This window comes from Arachis ipaensis, chromosome B9 (assembly GCF_059453495.1).
Source record: "Arachis ipaensis isolate K30076 ecotype BB chromosome B9, ASM5945349v1, whole genome shotgun sequence".
Lineage (NCBI taxonomy): Eukaryota > Viridiplantae > Streptophyta > Magnoliopsida > Fabales > Fabaceae > Arachis > Arachis ipaensis.
Genome location: NC_142444.1, coordinates 41,565,953 through 41,577,342, shown reverse-complemented (window position 1 = coordinate 41,577,342; position 11,390 = coordinate 41,565,953). Strand labels below are relative to the sequence as shown.

At 38.0% G+C, this 11,390-nt stretch overlaps 1 non-coding gene across 1 annotated transcript; it reads left to right on the top strand.

Moving 5' to 3' along the window:
• Positions 1 to 108, top strand: LOC148544427 (small nucleolar RNA R71). The gene has a single exon (XR_015900484.1). It is a non-coding gene; the product is annotated as a small nucleolar RNA R71 (small nucleolar RNA).
• The last annotated feature ends 11,282 nt before the right edge of the window (positions 109 to 11,390 follow it).

Below are 11,390 nucleotides of genomic sequence, written 5' to 3'. Positions count from 1 at the left end.
AAGCATGTCAGAAGGACACTTTTTGGTCAACTATTTGTATCTTTCCCAAGCTTCATAGAGGGATTCACCTTCTTTCTGTCTGAAGGTTTGAACATCAGCTCTAAGCTTGCTCAGCTTTTGAGGAGGAAAGTACTTGGCTAAGAAAGCCGTGACCAGCTTATCCCAAGAGTTCAGGCTGTCTTTGGGTTGAGAATCCAACCATAATCTGGCTCTGTCTCTTACAGCAAAAGGGAAAAGCATGAGCCTGTAGACTTCAGGATCTACTCCATTAGTCTTAACAGTATCACATTTCTGCAAGAATTCAGTTAAGAACTGAAAAGGATCTTCAGATGGAAGTCCATGAAACTTGCAGTTCTGCTGCATCAGAGAAACTAACTGAGGTTTCAGCTCAAAGTTGTTTGCTCCAATGGCAGGAATGGAGATGCTTCTTCCATGTAAATTGGAATTTGGTGCAGTAAAGTCACCAAGCATCTTCCTTACATTATTATTATTTTCGGCTGCCATCTCCTCTTCCTGTTCGAAAATTTCTGAAAGGTTATCTCTGGATTGTTGTATTTTAGCTTCTCTTAGTTTTCTTTTCAGAGTCCTTTCAGGTTCTGGATCTGCTTCCACAAGAATGTTCTTATCCTTGTTCCTACTCATATGACAAAGAAGAGGGCACAGAAAAAAATAATAATAATAATATGGATCCTTTATACCACAGTATAGGGATCCCTGTGTGAGTAGAAGAAGAGGGGGAGACAAAGAATTTAATATAATGGAAGAAACACAACTGTGAGGAGGGTTGAGATGTGAGATGAGATGTTAGTAGATGAATAAATAAATAGAATAAAATGAGAGAAGGAAAATTTTCGAAAAATTTTTTTGAAAAAGAGTTAGTGATTTTCGAAAATGGTTTTTGAAAAATGTTAGTATTTTTCAAAAATTTTTAAAATTAAAAATAAAAATAAGAATAATTAGTTAATTAAAAAGAAATTTTTGAAAAAGAGGGAAGATATTTTCGAAAATTAGAGAGAGAGAGTTAGTTAGGTAGTTTTGAAAAAGTTAAGAAACAAACAAAAAGTTAGTTAGTTAGTTGAAACAAATTTTGAAAAGATAAGAAGATTGGAGGTTAGAAAAGATATTTTGAAATTAGATTTTTGAAAAAGATAAGATGAGAAGATATTTTTGAAAAGATATGATAGAAATTAGTTTTGAAAAAGATTTGATTTTTAAAATCACAATTAATGACTTGATTCATAAGAAATCACAAGATATGATTCTAGAACTTAAAGTTTGAATCTTTCTTAACAAGTAAGTAACAAACTTGAAATTTTTGAATCAAAACATTAATTGTTATTGTTATTTTCGAAAATTATGATATAAAATTAAGAAAAATATTTTTGAAAAATATTTTTTTTTGAATTTTCGAAAATAACTAAGAAGTTTGAAAAAGATTTGATTTTTGAAAAGATTTTGAAAAAGATAAGATTTTCAAATTGAAAATTTGATTTGACTCATAAGAAACAACTTGATTTTAAAAATTTTTGAAAAAGTCAACTCAAATTTTCGAATTTGATGAGAGAAAAAGGGAAAGATATTTTTTTGTTTTTTGAATTTTTATGATGAGAGAGAAAAACAAGAAAAATGATGCAATGCATGAAAGTTATGGATCAAAACAATGAATGCATGCAAGAATGCTATGAATGTCAAGATAAACACCAGGAACACTATGAAGATCAAGATGAACATCATAGACACAATTTTGAAAAATTTTTAATGCAAAGAAATCATGCAAGACACCAAACTTAGAATTCTTTAATGCTTACACACTAATAATTCAAGAATGCATATGAAAAACACCATACAACACAAAACAAAAAATCATCAAGATCAAACAAGAAGACTTACCAAGAACAACTTGAAGATCATGAAGAACACTATGAATGCATGAAATTTTCGAAAAATGCAAGATGCATATGCAAGTGACACCAAACTTATGACATGACTCATGACTCAAACAAGAAACAGAAAAATATTTTTGATTTTTATGATTTTCTAATTTTTTTGGATTTTTTTCAAAAATTATATGAAAAAGAAAAAATAAGGATTCCAAAATTTTTAACATGAATTCCAGGAATCTTGCATTCTTAGTCTAAAGCTTCAGTCCAGGAATTAGACATGGCTCATGAGCCAGCCAAGCTTTCAATGAAAGCTCCGGTCCAAAACACTAGACATGGCCAATGGCCAGCCAAGCTTCAGCATGTAATTCAGACATGACACGCCTGACATACTCATTCCCAAAGGAATTAGACATGGCTTAACAGCCAGCCAGGCTTCAACATGCTTCATGAAACACTAGAATTCATTCTTAAAAATTCTGAAGAAAAATATATTTTTTTTTGAAAACATTTTTTTTTTTCAAAAACAGATGAGAAATTTTTGAAAGATTTTTGAAAATTTTTTGAAAACAAAACAAAAAGAAAATTACCTAATCTGAGCAACAAGATGAACCGTCAGTTGTCCAAACTCGAACAATCCCCGGCAACGGCGCCAAAAACTTGGTGCACGAAATTGTGATGTCCAGGCTCGAACAATCCCTGGCAACGTGAGCAACTTGGTATGCGTAATCGTGATTACACTTTAATTCTGTAAAATTCATGGCTCTTTCTTTCCCTGGCAATGGCGCCAAGAACATGGCGCCAATACCATGGTTCACAACTTCGATACAACTAACCAGCAAGTGCACTGGGTCGTCCAAGTAATACCTTACGTGAGTAAGGGTCGAATCCCACGGATATTGTTGGTATGAAGCAAGCTATGGTCACCTTGCAAATCTCAGTTAGGCAGATATAAATTGATAATGGTGTTTTCAAATTTAATATAATAAAATAGGGATAGAAATACTTATGTAATTCATTGGTAGGAATTTCAGATAAGCGAATTGAGATGCTTTCGTTCCTCTAAACCTCTGCTTTCCTGCTATCTTCATCCAATCAGTCTTACTCCTTTCTATGGCTGGCTTTATGCAAGGGCATCACCGTTGTCAGTGGCTACATCCCCTCCTCTCAGTGAATAATATGCTCACGCACCCTGTCACGGCACGGCTATTCATCTGTCAGTTCTCGATCATGCTGGAATAGGATTCACCCTCCTTTTGCGTCTGTCACTAACGCCCAGCAATCGCGAGTTTGAAGCTCGTCACAGTCATTCAATCATTGAATCCTACTCGGAATACCACAGACAAGGTTTAGACTTTCCGGATTCTCTTGAATGCCGCCATCATTCTAGCTTACGCCACGAAGATTCTGGTTAGGAGATCTAAGAGATACTCATTCTAGCTTATTTCATGTAGAACGGAAGTGTTTGTTAGGCACGTGTTCATAGGGGAGAATGGTGATAAGCGTCACACATAATCATCACCTTCATCATGTTCTTGGGTGCGAATGGATATCTTAGAAATGAAATAAGATGAATTGAATAGAAAACAGAAGTACTTTGCATTAATCTTTGAGGAACAGCAGAGCTCCACACCTTAATCTATGGAGTGTAGAAACTCTACCGTTGAAAATACATAAGTGAGAGGTCCAGGCATGGCCGAGATGGCCAGCCCCCAAAACGTGATCACAGGATCAAAATACAATCCAGGATCCAGGATGGTCAAAAAGACTAGTAAAAGGTCCTATTTATAATAAACTAGCTACTAGGGTTTACACGAGTAAGTAATTGATGCATAAATCCACTTCCGGGGCCCACTTGGTGTGTGTTTGGGCTGAGCTTGAGTGTTGCACGTGTAGAGGTTCTTCTTGGAGTTGAACGCCAGTATTTGTGCCAGTTTGGGCGTTCAACTCTGGTTTTGGCTCCTTTTCTGGCGCTGGACGCCAGATTTGGGTAGAAAGCTGGCGTTGAATGCCAGTTTACGTCATCTATTCTTGGCCAAAGTATGGACTATTATACATTGCTGGAAAGCCCTGGATGTCTACTTTCCAACGCAATTGGAAGTGCGCCATTTCGAGTTTTGTAGCTCCCGAAAATCCACTTTGAGTGAAGGGAGGTCAGAATCCAACAGCATCAGCAGTCCTTCTTCAACCTCTGAATCTGATTTCTGCTCAAGTCCCTCAATTTCAGCCAGAAAATACCTGAAATCACAGCAAAACACACAAACTCATAGTAAAGTCCAGAAATGTAAATTTAACATAAAAACTAGTGAAAACATCCCTAAAAGTAACTAGATCCTACTAAAAATATACTAAAAACAATGTCAAAAAGCGTATAAATTATCCGCTCATCACTTGTCTAGACAATATTTGGAGAGCCAAGGAGCACAGATAGAACTTCAACTACAGATGATGGGGCAGCAAGAGGAGTGACTCTCAAGGTGGATGACTCAACAAGGGGATTGGCAAAAGCAAATGATGGATCAGCAACTGAGTCAAGGACGACAATGGAATGAAACGTTTCACAGGATGGAACAAAGGCAAAATGAGCAACAAGAATCCATCCAGAGGCTGATCAACATCCAAGAACATCAAGGGGCACACATACATGAGATGCATCGAAGACAAATAGAACAGGCAGAATTATTGGACGAGCAAAGGGCATTCGCAGAAGGAGTTTACATGAGCGAGACAGGACATCACATAAACACTCAAGCCAGGCTCGGCTACTTAGTAGGACAGCTACCAATATTGCATCCAGGAATAGCCCAGTATGAAGAAATGAAGGATGAATTAGCACGAGAGGAAAGACAAAGGGTGGAAGAGAGTCATGAATCAGTAAGAAAGGCATTTGAGGATTGGAAGCAAGCAAAATTGGCACGGATGAGAAGGAATGCAAGAGGACACAAAGAAAGCAATCAAGAAGGAGAGCATGGACATCCACGAGAGTAAAAGGTGGTGGAGTTCCTTCTTTGGTCCATCTTTTTCTATGCTTTAAATAAGGAAGATCTTGTATGAAATAGAACTTGCTTCCATGTTAGTTTAAACCTTCTTGAATTCTATTTTTTTTTTTTATGTGTTGAAGAGGTTTCTGTGTGCTGGTCTTTATGTTACTGCACCATTACTTAACTTACTTGTATGCTTGTCCCTTTAAATCAAATAAAAAGAGAATGATTATGTTTTTAAAAGACCAGAGTGGAGTTCATATTGTGGAAGTGCATTCATGAATCTTTGGGGTAGTCATAAGTTAGCTAAGTTGGTTCAACCACAAGGCTGGGATGACAATTATCTGGCCTGAATACTTTGCTTTGGATACACTCATGAGACTAAATTAATAACAAGATCCTAAGAAGAGAAAAGGGAAAGAACAATGGAAGTGAAAAACAAAAGAAAAAGAGTAAGCAATAAGGCTAGGCATCAATGGTTTTAATCTTGAGGCAAGTGTCTGTGGTGCTCCTGTGTGAGGGATCTACTTGGATGAATAAGCTCTTAGGGGTGCCTTATCACTTGGTAACTTGGGTTAACTAACTCGGGATTATCAGCTGAAAGTCCACTATCAAGAGTAACCTTCACTACAGAACACTTAGTAACCCAAAGAGGTGCTGGACACCAAGGTCTCAAGAAAAGAAAATAAATAAACTAAATGCCTGTAGTGTGTATGTATGGGGGATAGGCTTGAGGGAGTAAGTCCTTAGGGGTGTCTCAACACCTAGCACCTTGAACCAACTGGTTCGGGAGTGTTGGCTGAAAGCTTATCTTAAAGAGTTGCCCCCTTACAGAGCACTTAGCCTAAATAACACAAACAACCCTTGAAATAATAATAAAAGGATCAATGAATAAAGGTCTCATGGGATATAAACAAAGTGGGTGTTTTAGGACATGATAAAGGTCTGAAAGCCAGTAATGGAATGAACCTAAGTTGCTCTGCATGAAACCACCATAAAATCAGTAACATAACTTCCACAAGAAAGACTCATTCCTCTAGATATTCCATTCATCATTCTCTTGTTCCAGTACTTGCTTAGGGACAAGCAAGCTTTAAGTTTGGTGCTGTGATGCCAGGGCATCTTGGCCAGTTTCACTGACCTTTTCTTTACTGTTTTTAGGTTAGTTTCATGCATTTCTTTTGGAAATAAGCTAGTTTTGGGTAGATATTCACTTATGCCTTGATTCAAGCATACATTGTGAATTTTACATAATTTCATGAGGATTTTGCATAAGTTTAGTGACAAATATTATGTTGCATTACTCATGACTTGGACTAGAGCTTTGATGCAATTTATTGCTTGATTTCAGGACCAAAAGGAAGCAAGAAAAGGGGAGGTAACTTGCAAGGTTAATGAGAAAAGTGATTGTCAATAACACTCTCAGAAAGCCATCAATGCCCACGTTAAAGAGTCACGTTAACTAAGTTAACGTGAACTCTAACATGGAGAAGAGAAGTTGAGCCAACGTTAGTGACACTTAACATTGTCACTAACGTTGGCAATTACTCATAAGTGGCCACGTTAGAAGCCACGTTAACCTAGTTAACGTGGCCTCTAACGTTAAGGGGGGAAGAGAAGCCAACGTTAGTGACACTCAACATTGTCACTAACGTTGGCCTATGGTGCAAAGTACCACGTTGGTTAACGTGGGAGCTAACGTAAGGGATGAAGAGTTTTTGACAACGTTAGTGACACTCAACATTGTCACTAACGTTGAAGCAACCACACAACCCCCAAGAGTCACGTTAACTTCCACGTTAACTTGGTTAATGTGGAAGCTAACGATGAGGAATGAAGGATGAGCCAACGTTAGTGACACTCAACATTGTCACTAACATTGGGATGGCTAAGGATGGCCACGTTAGAAGCCACGTTAACCTAGTTAACGTGGACTCTAACGTGAGACCTAGGGGCACATTGGAACGTTAGTGACAATGTTGAATGTCACTAACATTCTCAAAGGATGGCAAAGGCCACGTTAGAAGCCACGTTAACCTAGTTAACGTGGGCTTTAACGTGAAGCAAGAAGGGGCACATTGGAACGTTGGTGACAATATTGAGTGTCACTAACGTTCTCGAAGGTTAACAAGGCAACGTTAAAAGCCACGTTAACCTAGTTAACGTGGGTTTTAACGTGAGGCAAAGGGGTGCATTGGAACGTTAGTGACAATGTTAAGTGTCACTAACGTTCTCGAACTTATATTCTCACTAAATATTAACACCCCTAACGTCCTGAACTAAAGTCTCCGCCCAATTCGCACTTTCTCTCTGCAAGTAAAGCCAAGCCCAAATAAAGAAAGGAACTGCTTCAAACTCAAGATCCAAAGGCCCAAGACTTGAAGAATCACACTAGAAGCTGAGAAGAATAGTATATATAGGAGTAGCTTTGAATTGAGAAGGGAGTTCTGGAGGCTGGAAAAGGAGAACTACTCTCTGTATTTTACTTTCTTTGCAATTCTAGTTTTATGATGTATTCTCCATCTTTGTTTTCATTTTCAAAAGCTATGAACAACTAAACCCCTTTCATTGGGTTAGGGAGCTCTATTGTAATTTGATGGATCAATACTAATTTTCATTATTCTTCTTCTATCTTTCCTCTTGATTTTACTTTAAAGCTTTCGATCTTCATCCAATTGAGTAGTTATCTTGGAAGAGTAGCTATTCAAACTTGGATCTCTTTTGAACCTTGAAAGAGGAATGAAGAGATCAAGCTAGAAATGCTTTCTCATGCTGGACCAAATTGGGTTTGGATGGGTATGTGACTATAACCCTCTCAACACTTGATTTGGGAAATGCGTGTGGTATAATCAGTGACCATACTTCATCTCTTCTCATGAGCAATTGACCAAGGAATTGGCTATTGATCAAGATTTGAGAGATTGAATTGCAAGAAATTGTAATCCAATCACTTAAGATTGCCAAGGAGATCAATGAGTGCATTGATTGAGGAAGAGAAGAAAATGAACTTGATCCGGAGAATTGCAACGTCTCCTAAGCCCAATGAACTCCCCATCTCTGATCTTACCCATTCTCTTTCATTTCTGCCATTTACTTTTATGATCAAATCCCCCATTCCCATTTACAATTCTGTAATTTATTTTCAGTCATTTACTTCCAGTCCTTTAATTCTAGCATTTACTTTTCTGTTATTTACATTCCCGCCATTTTATTTTCTGCAACTCTCAACCCAAATTCTGGATTCGCTCAAATAGAACATTCTTCTAATTAAAGTTGCTTGATCAATCAATCCCTGTGAGATTCGACCTCACTCTATTGTGAGTTTTTACTTGACGACAAATTCGGTACACTTGCCGAAGGGAGATTTGTTGAGAGAAAAGTTTTCCGTGCATCACACAATCACTTTTGATCCTACTAAGTATGACCTAAACTTGTCAATGGCATAAACCACTGCAAGCAATTCTTTTTCTGTGGTTGTGTAATTTTTCTGGGCATAATTCAAAACACGGCTAGCATAATAAATGACATGCAGAAGCTTGTCATGGCTGGATTTAGCCGCCTCTGTGGTTGAACCACTGGTTTAGCATTATCCTCCAATAAGATTTTGTGCATGCATCTAGCTGGGCTTATGCCCTTAAGGTCACCTATGGACCACCCAAGAGCTGTCTTGTGTGTCCTTAGCACTTGAATAAGTGCTTCCTCTTCCTGTGGATTTAAAGCAGAGCTTATGATCACTGGAAAAGTGTCACCTTCTCCCAGAAATGCATATTTCAGGGATGGTGGTAATGGTTTGAGCTCGGGTTTAGGAGGTTTTTCCTCTTCCAGAGGAAATTTCAGAGGCTCTTTCATTTCCTCTGAATCCTCCAAATCAGGTTGAACATCTTTAAAGATGTCTTCCAACTCTGATTCGAGACTCACAGCCATGTTGATCTCTTCTACCAAAGAGTCAATAAGATCAACTTTCATGCAGTCTTTTGATATGTCTGGATGCTGCATGGCTTTGACAGCATTCAACTTAAACTCATCATCATTGACTCTCAGGGTTATTTCCCCCTGTTGGACATCAATGAGAGTTCATCCAGTTGCTAGGAAGGGTCTTCCTAGAATGAGAGTAGCACTCTTGTGCTCCTCCATTTCCAGCACTACAAAGTCAGTGGGAAAGGCAAATGGCCCAACTCTGACAATCATGTCTTCAATCACGCCTGATGGGTATTTAATGGAGCCATCCGCAAGTTGGAGACATATCTGGGTTGGTTTAACTTCTTCAGTTAAACCAAGCTTTCTGATAGTGGATGCAAGTATTATGTTGATGCTTGCCCCAAGATCACATAAAGCTATCTTAGTGCAATTACCTTCTAATGTGCATGGTATCAGAAAACTCCCAGGGTCTTTAAGCTTTTCAGAATGACTGCACTGCATTCTTCAGTGAGGAGAACTCTTTCAGTTTCTCTCCATTCCTTCTTATGACTCAAGATTTCTTTCATGAACTTGGCATAAGAAGGTATTTGCTCAAGTGCCTCTGCAAATGGAATCTTTATTTCAAGAGTCCTGAGATAATCTGCAAAGCGAGCAAATTGCTTATCCTGCTCCTCTTGGCGGAGTTTTTGAGGATAAGGTATCTTGGCTTTATATTCCTCAACCTTAGTTGCTGTAGGTTTATTTCCTACAAAAGTGGTTGAAGAAGCCTTTTTAGATGGGTTGTCATTAGCACTTGTGTGTGTCTGATCCCTCACTGGCAATTGAGTGCCAGAGTTAGAAGCTGGAGTGACGTTAGACGCTAGCTCCTCATCTGTTCCTGGCGACTGAACGCCAGAACTGTTCTTCTTTTGGGCGTTCAATGCCAGATCCTTGCTTGTTTCTGGCGTTGAACGCCAGTCCTGAGCATGGTCTGGGCATTCAGCGCCAGCCTTCCACCCAATTTCTGGCATTTTAGTGCCAGAATCATTTTTCCCTGGGCTCTTACTATCCTCAGGTGGATTTTGGGTGGTTTGCTCATTTCTTGGCTTCTTGCTGCCTTGAGGTGGGGTATTTAATGTCTTCCCACTTCTTAATTGAACTGCTTGGCATTCTTCTGTTATTTGTTTTAACAGCTGCTGCTTTGTTTGCTTCAATTGTTCTTCCATATTTATGTTAGCCATCCTTGTCTCTTGTAGTCTATCCTTGAATTCGGCTAATTGCTTTGTTAGAAAGTCTAGTTGCTGATTGAATTCAGCAGCTTGTTTTACAGGACTGAGATTAGCAGTTACTGTTTTAACCTCTTCTTTCATGGAAGGGTCACTGCTTAGGTACAGATGCTGATTTCTGGCAACTGTATCAATGAGCTCTTGAGCTTCTTCAATTTTCTTTCTCATGTGGATAGATCCACCAGCTGAGTAATCTAGAGACATCTGAGCTCTTTCTGTAAGCCCATAGTAGAAGATGTCTAACTGAACCCACTCTGAAAATATTTCAGAGGGGCATTTTCGTAGCATCTCTCTGTATCTCTCCCAGGCATCATAAAGAGATTCATTATCTCCTTGTTTAAAGCCTTGGATGTCCAGCCTTAGCTGTGTCATCCGTTTTGGAGGAAAGTATTGGTTCAGGAATTTTTCTGTCAGCTGTTTCCATGTCCTTATGCTAGCCTTAGGTTGGTTATTTAACCACCTTTTAGCTTGGTCTTTTGCAGCAAATGGAAATAGTAATAATCTGTAGACATCCTGATCTACTTCCTTATCATGTACTGTGTCAGCAATCTGTAAAAACTGTGCCAGAAATTCTGTAGGTTCTTCCTGTGGAAGACCGGAATACTGGCAACTTTGCTGCACCATGATAATGAGCTGAGGATTTAACTCAAAGCTACTGACTCCAATGGAGGGTATGCAGATACTACTCCCATATGAAGCAGTAGAGGGGTTAGCATATGACCCCAGAGTCCTCCTGGACTGTTCGTTTCCGCTTAGGTCCATGATGAAGAAAGGGAGATGATGTAAAATAGAAGAAAATATTTTTATTTATTTAATTATTTATTTATTTCGAAAACAAAATAAATTAAAATAAAATAAGTAAAAATAGGTGAAGATCTTCGAAAAAAATGAGGAAAGAGAAAGTGGTTAGGAAGTTTTGAAAAGGATATGATGATTTTTGAAAAAGGTTTTAAATTTTGAAATAAAAATCTGAATTTTAAAGGTAAATTTCGAAAATTTGCTTTAAAATAGAGAGAAAAGATATTTTTGGATTTAAAGAGGAGAGAGAAAAACAATAAGATAGTACAAGATTTAAAATTTTTAGATCTAATGCTCCTTGTTTTCGAAAATTTTGGAGGGAAAACACCAAGGAACACCAAACTTAAAAATTTTAAGATCAAGACACAAGGAAACTCAAGAACACTTTGAAGACTCACAAGAGCACAAGAACATGAAGAAAGAACACCAAACTTAAAATTTTTAGAAAACCAAACTAAATTTTCGAAAAACAAAGAAAAATCAGCAAGAAAACACCAAACTTAAAGTTTGGCACAAGATTTATTCAAAGAAAAATTATTTTTGAAAAA